Source organism: Prionailurus bengalensis, chromosome C2, assembly GCF_016509475.1.
Source record: "Prionailurus bengalensis isolate Pbe53 chromosome C2, Fcat_Pben_1.1_paternal_pri, whole genome shotgun sequence".
In the NCBI taxonomy this organism is placed as follows: Eukaryota; Metazoa; Chordata; class Mammalia; order Carnivora; family Felidae; genus Prionailurus; species Prionailurus bengalensis.
The window spans coordinates 108,325,874-108,340,201 of record NC_057350.1 but is presented as its reverse complement, the minus strand read 5'-3'; the positions used below and the strand labels follow the sequence as shown (position 1 = coordinate 108,340,201).

Sequence of the window (14,328 nt, the reverse complement as noted above, 5' to 3'; positions counted from 1 at the left end):
CTCTCTTCACCTTGGAGCCTGTCTTCTTATGTTAATCACGTTAATCCCTGATGAACTGTTATGTGGCTATGGCGGAGGGTTGCAAGTCTACTGATAGTGCAGAAACTATGATAAAAGTTCATCTTGGGGTTAAGCTAATACTCTCGCAGAGCCACCTAGCATTGCAAGTCTCACACACGCAGTAGGGTGCACAGCTACGGTCACACTGGCCTCATCTCGCCTGTGGCCATTGTCTGTCTGCTTTTCCCTTGGCCAGTAGTGCTATGGATGAGCTTGCCCTCTTGTTTCCAAGGGGAGTAGTAGAGCACAGGTTGGGGCTGAGAGGAGAAGCAGAGATTCTTGTGAAGAGAAGCTCAACAGAAATCCATCCTTTTCCTCATTCAGAAAATAACTTTTAGGGGGTGACTGGGTGGTTGAGTCAGTTAAGCATCTGACTTTGGCTCAAGCCTCATGGTTCATGAGTTCGGGCCCCACATTGGTCTCTCTGCTGTCAGCATGGAGTCCACTTCGGATCCTCTGTCCCCTCTCTCTCTGTCCCTCTCATACTTGTGCTGTCTTATCTCTCTCAAAATAAAGAAATAAACTTAAAAAAAAAAGAAAATAACTTTTTCTTCCCCTTGGCTCTAAAGACCATCTTTTTGTTGCTCAAACTGGGTTTCCTACTTTTTTTTTTTTGGTCTTTTAAACCTTTTCTTTTGGTCAGCATCATGGCCCTCTATCTTCTTAAAGATCTCCCCTACCTTGAAATCTTTCACCATTTAATTACCACTCAACCAAAAGACAGAAGTTCAAGCTTGGATGAACTCTGTTTTAGCACCTAAATAGCTGATCACTACTGGAGAAAATCATATTTCCTTTTTTTACTTTAAATTAAAACACTTTTTTTAATGTTTATTTTTGAGAGAGAGAGAGAGAGATAGCATGGGTGGGAGAGCGGCAGAGGGAGAGGGAGACACAGAATCCAAAGCAGGCTCCAGGCTCTGAACTATCAGCACAGAGTCTGACGTGGGGCTCAAACTCACGAAACGTGAGATCATGACCCGAGCTGAAGTTGGACGCTTAACCGACTGAGCCACCCAGGCGCCCCTCCATTTTTACTTTAAATCCATTGCTGCAGATCCCAAATGGATGTTTCTCATGGTCTGACAGTCCTGCTATAGTTCCCTAGTAACTTCGTGGTTCTTTTGTCTGAGAATTTCGTTTTAGACTTTATTTCCTCAAACTTCCTATATTCCATCCTCCCTCCCCCATCAACACTTTCAGCTGATGGCCTTACCCCTTATGTCACTGAAAAAGATGAAAAGTCATGAAACAGAACTCATTCATGTTTCTCCCATCAAATCTGTGTCTGTGTGCAATCGCTTTCTTTCATCTGTTCATCACCCTCACCCTCTCTGTTGTATCATCCCAACATTTGCAAACATGTGCTGGAGAATTCCATTCCAAGCCATCTCCATATTTCCTCCATTTGTGAACCCACTCAACTCCAGCCTCTAAAACATTTCTCTACAGATGCTGTCTCCTTCCTCATTCTTCCTTCTTCATTTCTTCACCAACTCCATTTTGAACCTTGCCTTTAAAACTCCATTAAAACTGCCTTTTCCAAGTTGCCCAGTTGGATAGGCACTTTTTTGTACTTTGCTGCCTTGACCTGGCTGCCAAATCCCATTCACTTTCTTTCTCTCTCTTTCTTGGATTCTCTTGAGACATGTGACCTCTAAACTTTCTGAGTTTCTTTTGTCTTTGGACTGCTCTCTGGATTCAATCCTTCATTGGGTCCTTTGGCTGTCTAGACTGCCTTGTCAGATTGCCTTAATCTTCCTGTGGTGTTCACCACCTCTGTGCCAACAATTCCCTCATCTGTGCCCTAAACCACAGATTTTCCTACTAGACAATTACACTGGGACATCTCACAGACATTTTAAATTTAAGATATTCTAAAGTCTCCCTCACCCTTACACTCACCCATTAGCTTGCTATGTCCTTTTTACCTCCAAAATTTATACTGAATGTGTCATTCATTTCTATCCCTGCCAGGACCATCCCAGCTCAACCTACTCTCTTTTCTCATCTGGGTGGGCAATAGTCTTCATGATCTCCCTGATTCCACTTTTGCCCCTTTCTCATCTAGCCTTCACATGGCAGACAGGTTGATCATTTGAAATCAGGCTGGGTAATAATGTCTGCTGCTCAAAACTCTTCAGTGACTTCCCATACATTGCAATAAAATCTAAGCTCCTTGCCATGGCTTACGAGGCAGAGGTAAATTACCCCAGACCATGTTGTTTGGTCTCTCTGCTCCTCTCCTGCTCTTGCTTTCTCTGTCTCTCAAAAGTAAATAAACATAAAAAAAATTTTTTTTTAAAGCCTAGACTCTATTTTTTAAAGTTTATTTATTTATTTTGAGAGAGAATGTGAGCATGAGCAGGGGAGGGCAGAGAGAGAATGGGAGAGAGCGGATCCCAAGCGGGCTCCATGCTGTCAGTATGGAGCCCCATGCGTGGCTGAAACTCATGAACCATGAGATCATGACCTGAGCCAAAATTAGGAGTCAGACGCTTAACCAACTGAGCCACCCAGATGCCCCAGCCCAGACTCTATTTTAATGTCCACCATTCTCCCAACCAGTTCTGTGTTTGGGCCAGGGGTGTCCCAGACATTTGCATCCGTGTCTACATTCCACCCTCAATCTGCCCTCTCAACCCCCTTGCCTTCATATTCCTATTATGATTTATATTCTCATGGAGTTTACCTCTTAATCACTAGATTTTATTCATACATTGTTTTTTTATTTTCATTTCTTTTTCTTTTTAATCTTCTCTCTTTACCTTGCCTTTGCTTCCTAGATAGTGCCAATCATATTTTCCTTGTTCTCAGCTTACAGCCTAGAAGTCCTCACCCCAATCTAGGCTTTTCAAATCACAAACCCAATTCCCATTTACCCCATCCTCATTAGCTTGCCCTGAAAGGGAGGGCTCAACATAACTAATCTCTCTCAAACACCATGATACACCCTGGTCTCCCTCGAGGCTGACCTACAACACTTGTCACTTACATCACACACGTAGACTTAAATTTCCCTTAAGAATGTGAATAGTTACATCCTATATACAATAAACGCACTCCTTATTTATGCACTTATTTCCTCGAGCACTGTATTAATACTGCAACTCAACACATTAAATCTAAGTCTTGGGGAGCATCAGAATGTCTCCTTTTGTTATACCCAGAATTGGTGCTTCAGTTTTATTTATGCTTTGACACTACAGTCAATTACCCTGGGACCTGTCAAGTATGTTTGTAGCAATGTGGACTGAAAACAAATCTCCAAATGTTAGCCAGATGGGGCATATTTTATTTCAGCAGTAAATTTAATTTTTTGTTGTTGTTGTTTCCATAATGGGCAGTTTTGAGACCTCATTTCTGTGGCATATGGAATTTTTCCATGCTTTGGGAACTGGAACATGTGTGTCAATAAAGGAAACTTCTCTCTCAAATTCCAATCTTTTAGCAATCCCCAATCAATTTTGTCAACCGTCTGGGTCTCTGATAATCAGAGCGCCGCTCCCTCTGAAGGGCTGGGCCGCACATGCACTAGCATGAAATTGTTAATGGTATCTCCAGTTGCTCCCAGAGGCCATCCTCCTCATTTCTAAAGTAGACTAATGGATTTTCTGCCCTCTTTCTAAAATCTTTATTTTATAATGAAAATTGAGGAGCTTAACATGGATTTTTCTTTAAATATACTGTTCATTTACATTTACCTACAGAAAGCAATGTAACTAAAAGTAATACTTCTGCAATAATTTTTTTCTTTGGCTATAAAAGAAACACAAACTTCTAACAGAAAATTTCAAATATGCTAGTCCCATCAACCAGAGTTAACCATGGCTAACATTTCAGTATATTTCCTTTTCATTGTTTTAATGGGCAATCCTCCAAATAATCCTTTTTATATAAATAATTTTTTATCTTGCAATGTGGCATTTGACATAGCATTGTTTCATGTCATTAAACATTTCTCATAAATATGATTTTTCCTGTTTTCTTAATATTCTTCCATATGGAGGCATATATGTGTATGTCTTAAGACATTTATGCTATTTATAAATAATTCCACAATATTTATTTGATGTGCATATTTTAGGTTTTGTACAAATTTCAGATTATTTCTTTAGAATAGATTCCTAGAAATGGAGTCACTGTGTTAAGGGATATGAATATTTTTAAGACTCTTGACCTGTATTGCTAAACTGTTTTTTAGAAGTGTTGAAATAATTTACACTTGAACTAAAAATGTGTGAGAGTGTCCAAACTCTCTTGCTGTAGCTAGAACTGATTATTATCCTTCTAAAAATGGATTAAAAGGGGTAATGTGAATGTTATTTTAATTTCAATTTTCGTATCTTTGACTATTGATGAAGAAGAATACTTTTTTTGAACTGAGTCTCCTTTGAGTTGTTTGCTCAGTGCCTTTGGCCCATTGATTATTGACTTGCATGAACTTATGGTATCTTCAGGATATTAAACTTTGTCTTTCATGATTATTACACATATTTTCATTTTAAGTTATTGTGCATGATAGGTTTTTTTTATAAGCTTTATATTTTTTTGTAGTCAAATCTATCAACACTCTATTCTTAGACTTTACTTATAGGTTAATTAATTTTTTTAAAAAGACAGGAAAGCAAATACAAAGGATAATGTAACAAATACTCATGTACTTGCCATATTAATAAATACTGATATTTTGCTTGATTTTTTAAAAAAACAAAATTACAGATGAAACTGAGATTTCCTTAATTCCCTTTCTAGTAACATTTCCCTCTCTCTTTTACCCACCTCCTACTGTCAGGAATTTTGGTGTGATTCCAAATATGGTATTATATTTTTACCCCAGGTATATATACCAATAAGCATTCATAATACTGCTTAGAGTGTTATAAAAATTTATGTGAGCTATCATACTATTTATCATACGTTTGCAACTTGCTTATTAAAACTTAATATCCTTTGAGCACCAGGGTGGCTCAGTTGGTTGAGTGATCGACTACGGCTCAGGTCATGATCTCATGGTTTGTGAGTTGGAGACCAGCATTGGGCTCTGCGCTGACAGTGCAAACCCTGCTTTGGATCTTCTGTCTTCCTCTCACTCTGTCCCTCCCCTGTTCGTGCTTTTTCTCTCAAAAATAAATAAATATTAAAAATAAATAAATAAGATAAAACTTAATATCCTGTTTTCAAAATTTATCCCATGTTATTACATATCGGTCTAATTAATTCACTTTCATTGCCTGTATAGCATGATTATATCACAAAATTTTCTTCATTTATATACTGATGAACATTTGCATTGCTCCTGATGTTTTGGTGCAAATAATGTTCAGTTGACATCTGTACATGTCTCCTGGTGTTTCACCTACAAATGGAATTGAAAGATAATAGGGTAGAGGAGTTTATTGCCAGATTGTTCATTTTAAATGGTTATAAAGAAAAATTTCTTTTTTTTTCTTTTATTTTTATGAAATTTATTGACAAATCGGTTTCCATACAACACCCAGTGCTCATCCCAAAAGGTGCCCTCCTCAATACCCATCACCCACACTCTCCTCCCTCCCACCCCCCACCAACCCTCAGTTTGTTCTCAGTTTTTAACAGTCTCTTATGCTTTGGCTCTCTCCCATTCTAACCTCTTTTTTTTTTTTTCTTCCCCTCCCCCATGGGTTCCTGTTAAGTTTCTCAGGATCCACATAAGAGTGAAACCATATGGTATCTGTCTTTCTCTGTATGGCTTATTTCACTTAGCATCACACTCTCCAGTTCCAGCCACGTTGCTACAAAAGGCCGTATTTCATTTTTTCTCATTGCCACGTAATATTCCATTGTGTATATAAACCACAATTTCTTTATCCATTCATCAGTTGATGGACATTTAGCACTCTCAACAATAGCCAAATTATGGAAAGAAAAATTTCTTAAACTTGGACTAGGATAGAACATTTTTGTATGTTTTAATACAAAACTTCTTTGTGGTAAAAAAAAATAAGCATTTCTTTTTTTTTTAATTTTATTTTTTATTTTTTTAAATTTACATCCAAATTAGTATATAGTACAACAATAATTTCAGGACTACATTCCTTGTGCCCCTTACCCATTTAGCCCATCCCCCCTCCCACAACCCCTCCAGTAACCCTCAGTTTGTTCTCCATATTTATGAGTCTCTTCTGTTTTGTCCCCCTCCCTGTTTTTATATTATTTTTGTTTCCCTTCCCTTATGTTCATCTGTTTTGTCTCTTAAAGTCCTCGTATGAGTGAAGTCATACGATTTTTGTCCTTCTCTGACCGACTAATTTCACTTAGCATAATACCCTCCAGTTCCATCCATGTAGTTGCAAATGGCAAGATTTCATTCTTTTCGCTTGCTAAGTAATACTCTGTTGTATATATATACCACATCTTCTTTATCCATTCATCTATCGATGGACATTTGGGCTCTTTCCATACTTTGGCTATTGTGGATAGTGCTGCTATAAACATGGGGGTGCATGTATCCCTTCGAAACGGCACACCTGTATCCCTTGGATAAAATGCCCAGTAGTGCAATTGCTGGGTCATATGATAGTTCTATTTTTAGTTTTTTGAGGAATCTCCATACTGTTTTCCAGAGTGGCTACACCAGCTTGATTCCCACCAACAATGCAAAAGAGATCCTCTTTCTCCGTATCTTCGCCAACATCTGTTGTTGTCTGAATTGTTAATGTTAGCCACTCTGACAGGTGTGAGGTGGTATCTCATTGTGGTTTTGACTTGTATTTCTCTGATGATGAGTGATGAGCATTTTCTCATGTGTTGGTTGGCCAGCTGGATGTCTTCTTTGGAGAAATGTTTATTCATGTCTTTTGCCCATTTCTTCACTGGATTATTTGTTTTTTGGTGTGGAGTTTGATAAGTTCTTTACAGATTTTGGATACTAACCCTTTATCTGATATGTCATTTTCAAATATCTTCTCCCATTCTGTCAGTTGCCTTTTAGTTTTGTTGATTGCTTCCTTCACTGTGCAGAAGCTTTTTATTTTGATGAGGTCCCAGTAGTTCATTTTTGCTTTTGTTTCCTTGCCTCCGGAGATGTGTTAAGTAAGAAGTTGCTTCGGGCAAGATCAAAGAGGTTTTTGCCTGCTTTCTCCTCGAGGATTTTGATGGTTTCCTGTCTTACATTAGGTCTTTCATCCATTTATTTTTGTGTCTGGTGTAAGAAAGTGGTCCAGGTTCATTATTCTGCATGTCTCTGTCCAGTTTTCCCAGCACCACTTGCTGAAGAGACTGTCTTTATTCCATTGGATACTCTTTCCTGCTTTGTCAAAGATTAGTTGGCCATACGTTTGTGGGTCCATTTCTGGCTTCTCTATTCTGTTCCATTGATCTGAGTGTCTGTTCTTGTGCCAGTCCCATACTGTCTTGTTGATTACAGCTTTGTAGTATAGCTTGAAGTCTGTGATTATGATGCCTCCTGCTTTGGTTTTCTTTTTCAAGATTGCTTTGGCTATTTGGGTTTTTTTCTGATTCCATAAAAATTTTAGGATTATTTGTTCTAGCTCTGTGAAGAATGCTGGTGTTATTTTGATAGGGATTGCATTGAATATGTAGATTGTCTTGGGTAGTATTGACATTTTAACAATATTTGTTCTTCCAATCCATGAGCATGGAATATATTTCCATTTTTTTGTGTCTTCTTTCAATTTTACAAGCTTTCTATAGTTTTCAGTGTATAGATTTTTCACCTCTTTGGTTAGATTTATTCCTAGGTATTTTATGTTTTCTGGTGAAAAATAAGCATTTCTGATAAAATGCTCAAACATTTTTCTGTTAAGCTTTGAGTAGTATTAAGATTCTGTTTTTTTTTAACGTTTATTTATTTATTTTAAGAGAGAAAAAGTGCAAGTGGGCAGGGGCAGAGAGAGACAGAATCCCAAGCAGGCTCTGTACCACCAGTGCAGAGGCCCAATGTGGGCCTCAGACTCATGAACTATGAGATCATGACCTGAGATGAAGTCAGACACTTAACCAACAGAGACACCCAGGTGCCCCACAGTGGTATTACGATTCTGAAAAGCTAATTACTCACCCTCCTTGACTGTCACTAATGGTCATTTATGAATCTAATTAATGATTATATATTTCTTAAGTACTTTTTTATTTTTTAAGTAGATTAATCTGTTATACTTTTATCTATAGTGTATGTACATTCTTGTTTTTTCCACATCTTTGCCAAGATTTGTATTGCTACAATTTTTCATTCTTGTTAGTCTGCTCTTTGTAAAATGGCATATCATTTTAAAATATTTAAATCAATATTTTCAATGATTTTTAGTGAGACTAAACAGTTTTTCTTATGTTTATTGGCCATTTGAGTTTCCTGTTCAGTGAATTTTCTGTTCACATTCTTTGCCCAGTTTTGTCTTGAATTATTTGTCTCTTCCTTGTTGATGTAGCAGATTTTTGTGTTAGTGACACATATTTCAAACACTTCTCATACCTTGTGCTTGCCTTTTTTGTTATAGTGTCTTTTGTAATACACATATTTAAACATTTATGTAGTCAAATATTTATTTATTTTTCAAGATTTCTGCTCACTTACATCTTAAGACATTCTTTCTTATCCCGAGGTCATAAAGACAACTTTTGATATTTTCTTCTAATTATAAGGTTTCATTGATAGCATGTAGGCTTTGAATCAACCTGGAGTTATCTATATAGTGTCTTTGTTATTCTTGAGAGAAAGAGAGAGAGAAATGTTGGCCAGAGAATATTAGCTAACCTGTATTGAGAAACCACAACAGTGACCACTGTTCTGAGAACTCTCTATGTATTAATTTATTCAATCCTCAAACAGCTCTATGAGGTAGGAGCAAATATTATTGCCATGGTACAGATAAAGAAACTGGATCTCAGAGCCAAAGTCTTCAGAACTGGCAAGTGACAGAGGCAGATTTAAAGACAGGAAGTCTGACTTCAGAGCCACGTTTACCTACTTTGCTAGGTGTATGAGTCAAGATAGGTGGGTTATGCTGCAGTAATACCAAAACCTTAGTTTTTAACAGAACAAAAGATTGTCTCTTCCTCGTGCGAAGTGTAGTGGGTCTGGATGGCTCTCCAGAGAGCCGTCTTCCTTGGAGGTGGCTCAGAATTCTGTGCCCATCTGCTGGCAACTTAATATCAACCTCTGCTTCTACAATCACCATGGTAAGTGAAAAGAGGGAACACAGAGACTCATGTAGTTGTTTTTAAAAGCTTCTGTAGGGAGTGACCCATATCCCTTCTCACATTTCATTGGCTAAAGCAAGTCACATGGCCAAGCCTTAGTTCAAGAGGCAGGGAAGTGTAATCTTCTTATGTGCCCAGAGTAGAGAAGAATCAGATACATCGGTGACAGCTATGGTGTCACCATGGCATGTGCTCATGTTTTAGCTCTGCCATTGACTAGCTGTGTGACTTTCAACAGGTTCCTTTGCTTCTAATTTTAATATTTGGAAGACGGCAGCACTCACTTATTTATTCAGTTGGTACCCATTATTTGTTGAGACCCCAGTGTATGCCAGCTACTATGTGACCCTGCAAATGCAATAGTAAATGGGGTACAACTCCTGCCCTCAAACAGTTTGCAATTTAATCGTTATCTAACTGTTGATCTTCAGTTCTAAAATGTCAAGACTCAATTAAAAAGCAACCACAATAACAAAACCCCCAGAGCATTACATTCTAGAGACTCAGGCATTTTCCTAAGAGTTTCTTCCTTTTTGGGGGACGTGAATCCACCTGACAGCAGCGTTAACTCATTTACAGCAACAGATGCACATGCACATAACTTTCAAATTGCTAGTGCATGTACATACTGGCACATGTGGGGAAAATAAAGCAGACTTTGGATTATTCTCCCAGCTATTTTGAATTTAGTGAGCAGAACACTTCATAAAAAAACAGAAGAAAATCAATTTGATTGAGAAATACCTATGCAGATAACTTCGCTACATAATATACATTCTAGATATCAAAGTGGTTTTTATTACTTATGAATAAAGAAAATTACAAAACTAAAGATTTCAAAACCTTTTTGATTTGCAGCTAATTTTTCCCTAGAGGAATATTTATTGGTATAAAATGTAAGAAATATGAAGAAGTATATTTGTGAATATGCACAAAACTGGTTTGCCAATTTAAAAAAAAATCTCTTAGGACTTGAAGCAGACTGCCAAGTTTTAATTTACTAGTTGCCTGTAGTGAAAACACAGTTTTCATGAAAAATTTATAAGAATTTGAGCCATTGTCTTTAATCATGAGGCAACAGTTTAAGATTTGAATGAAATACACACAAAAATTCCATTCTACTTTGCATTGATGCAATTATGGCATTTCCTTTATTCTTAAAACTGCAAGTCTAATTCTTAAACCAAAGCCAAAAAAGTGATGCAATAGTTGGATACATCTTCAGTGTCTTACAGACCATTGTAAATAAATTTCTGATTAATCACATTCATTTGTCATCCTTTTTTTTTTTTTTAATTTTTTTTTCAACATTTTTATTTATTTTTGGGACAGAGAGAGACAGAGCATGAACGGGGGAGGGGCAGAGAGAGAGGGAAACACAGAATCGGAAACAGGCTCCAGGCTCTGAGCCATCAGCCCAGAGCCTGACGCGGGGCTCGAACTCACCGACCGCAAGATCGTGACCTGGCTGAAGTCGGACGCTTAACCGACTGCGCCACCCAGTCGCCCCTGTCATCCTTCTTATAATCCTTCAGCACTTAAGAGATATTGACTTAGTTTCACAATATAACAGTTTTTGATTAACTTGCTACTTGTTCATACTTTGAATTTATTTAACATTGTTATGCTTGTTCCTCACCTAATACTAAAACAAGGACAGAGACCATGATTGTATCCTCTCAGAACCTCTGGTTTGCCCAGTAAGCCTCCAGTACTTGTTCTGGGCTTTCTTAAAGGCAAAATAAGAGTAATAGAATCTTTGAGTATGGGAAGAGCTTAGATAAGCTGGTTATATTTACGAAGGAGAGATCAATAACCATTCTCTATTTTCATTATATATATTCTCCCTGAGTGAACCAGTCTACTGCCATGACCTCAAGGGCTACCTTATGATTTCTAAATCCATGCCTCTCTTAATGGCCTTCTTCCAGAGGCCCACACAGGCATTTCAGACACCACCACCACCTGGTTATATATACAGATAACTCAGACTCAAAACATGAATAACAATGCTTTATCTTCTTCCTCCACCTCCGTTTCCCTTGTGGTCTCTTTTTTCAGGATGGTGCGATCATCCATTCAGCCATACGAAGCACCTGGAGTCATCCTTAGTTCTTCCATTTTCCTTATTAAGAACCAAGTCCTGTTGGTTCTACTTCTTTAATAGCTCTTGAATCCATCCTCTCCCTATAACTTCCAATTTTAGTTTTGACCTTCATGTCCTACCTAATTCTAGTAATAGCTTCCTAAGTGGTCTTCCAATTTCCAGCCAGGTTTCTTCAGATTGTTTTCTCCATACCCAGGCCTGTGAATTTTCTCATCCAAATCTGATCACATCACTATATGTACAATTCCTGTTTCACTCTATCTGGCGAATGGCTATAGTTCCACATTCTGGGCTTTTCCCACTATGGGTGTCTGCCCAGGAGGTCTCAGTCAGTTGTGTCCTGAGATTGTTGCCCCTGTTTCCACACTCCTAAAATGTGTCTCAAGTCATACTTTCTTGTCTCAATAGAGCTCTTTCTCACCCTGACCATGCTCTCTCTCTTCTGTTCACCTTATTTCCATTTCCTTGCTTTGTGGCAATTGCAGAGGACAAGGGGAAGAGAAGTATGGAGGGAAGAAATAAAAAGCACTAAAGAACTGGAGCCCAGTTTCCTGATGCTCTTTTCCTTTTAATCCTAGAGTCCATGGTCTTCTTTTGTAAAATGTTTTCTATTCCATACCACTCTGCAGTTTTTGTGTGCCTCTGAGTGGAATGTGTTATGTCAGTCTGTGAGCCTCAAACAACACTATTGAGGATATGGCAAAGCTATTCCATAGTATTGCTGCCTTGGCATCCATTTTCTTTGGCCAAGTGGGCTGTAGGGGCCTTAAACTGACACTAATCCCCTCATGCATAATCATGCCCTAGAAAACAGCCTGCAGAGTCACAAACAAATACATACCCCTGATATGATGCCTCCAGTGGCTCTCATGATCAACAGTTTCCCCTGGTTCCTAGGGCCTTCTCCTGATATGCCTGCTAGATAGACTCTGGTGAGGCTTACAGAAACCTGCTTTTTGTTGAATTGACCAATCTGGCCTTATCCTGGGAACCCGAAAGCTCTCTATCTGTAGCTGCTATAAAGGCATGTGTCCCAGGTCCTGCCTCTTTCTCTGCCTGCACCTTGTCTTGACCTCCCCATGTAGCCCCTCAAGGTGTGCCATGTACTTCCCTCAGAACCTGTGAGTAATCAATTTCTCTATTTCAATTTCTCCTGTGGTCTGTTTTTGAACTGAGATTCACCATCTGGCACTTTGTGCTACATTTAACAAATGGTAATTTAACAGTCATAACAGGCAATGACCCTGTCTACCAATATCACTTTGTCCTTTCAAAGATTACCACATGAAAAATCATTAATTAATAATTGTTTTTTGATAATGATGAAAGAAGTTAAAGGAAGGAAGAAAAGAATGAAAATTTAGAAAAAGGCAAACTGTTTCAAGATAATCTTGAATGTTGGCTTAAAATAATATGTTCTAGGGGTGCTTGGTGGCTCAGTCAGTTAAGCGTCTGACTTTGGCTCAGGTAACAATCTCACAGCTCATGAGTTTGAACCCCATGTCAGGCTCTGTGCTGACAGCTCAGAGCCTGGAGCCTGCTTCAGATTCTGTGTCTCCCTCTCTTTCTCTGCCCGTCCCCCACTTGTGCTCTCTCAGTCTCTCTCAAAAATAAATAAACATTAAAAAAATAAAATAATACATCTATTACAATTGCACCAGAAACCATAAGATACCTAGGAATAAACCTAACCAAAGAGATAAAAATTCTGTATGCTGAAAACTATAGAAATTGAAGAATACACAAAGAAAAGGAAAATCATTCCATGCCTATACTACCCAAAGCAATATATACATTCAATGCAATCCCTATCAAAATAACATTAGCATTCTTCACAGAGCTAGAACAAGTAATTCTAAAATTTGTATGGAACCATGAAAGACACCAAATAGCCACAGTAATATTGAAAAAGAAAGCCAAAGCTGGAAGAATCACAGTTTCAGACTATAAGCTGTAATACAAAGCTGTAAACATCAAGACAGTATGTTACTGGCACAAAAATAGACACATAGATCAATGAAACAGAATAGAGAACCCAGAAATGGACCCACAAATGAATGGCCAACTAGTCTTCAACAAAACAGGAACAATTATCCAATGAGAAAAAGACAGACTCTCCAGCAAATGGTGCTGGGAAAACTGGACAACAACATGCAGAAAAATGAAACTGGACCACTTTCTTACACCATACACAAAATAAATTCAAAATGGATGAAAGACCTAAATGTGATACAGGAAACAATCAAAATCCTAGAGGGGAAAAGACGGAGCAACCTCTTTGACCTCAGCCACAGCAACTTCTCACTGGACATGTCTCCAGAGGCAAGAAAAATAAAAGCAAAAATGAACTATTGGGACTTCATCAAGATAAAAACCTTCTTATAGCAAAGGAAACAATCAACTAAACTAAAAGGCAAACGATGAAATGGGAGAAGATATTTGCAAATGACATATAGGATAAAGGGTTAGTATCAAATGGGGCTCCTGTGTGGCTCAATTAGTTAAGCGTCTTACTTCTGCTCAGGTTATGATCTTACGGTTTCTGAGTTTAAGTCCCATGTTGAGCTCTGTGCTGACAGTTCAGAGCCTGGAGCCTGCTTTGTATTCTCTGTCTCTCTGCCCTTCCCCTGCTCACACTCTGTCTCTCAAAAATAAATAAACATTAATTTTTTTTTTAAAAAAAGTTAGTATCCAAAATCTATTAGAACTTATCAAACTCTACACCCAAAAAATAATCCAGTGAAGAAATGGGCCGAAGACATAAATAGACACTTTCCAAAGAAGACATCCAGATGGCTAACAGACACATGAAAGGAGGCTCAATATCATTTATCATCAGGGAACTACACATCAAAACCACAATGAAATATCATCTCACACCTGTCAGAATGTCTAAAATTAACAATTCAGGAAACAATAGATGTTGGTGAAAATGCAGAGAAAGGGGTACCGTTTTTTGC

At 38.1% G+C, this 14,328-nt stretch overlaps 1 protein-coding gene across 2 annotated transcripts in view; it reads right to left on the bottom strand.

The window, feature by feature from the left end:
- The window catches only part of VEPH1 (ventricular zone expressed PH domain containing 1), a 249,409-nt gene that overhangs the window by 44,737 nt on the left and 190,344 nt on the right, over nucleotides 1–14,328 (bottom strand). The window lies entirely within an intron of this gene.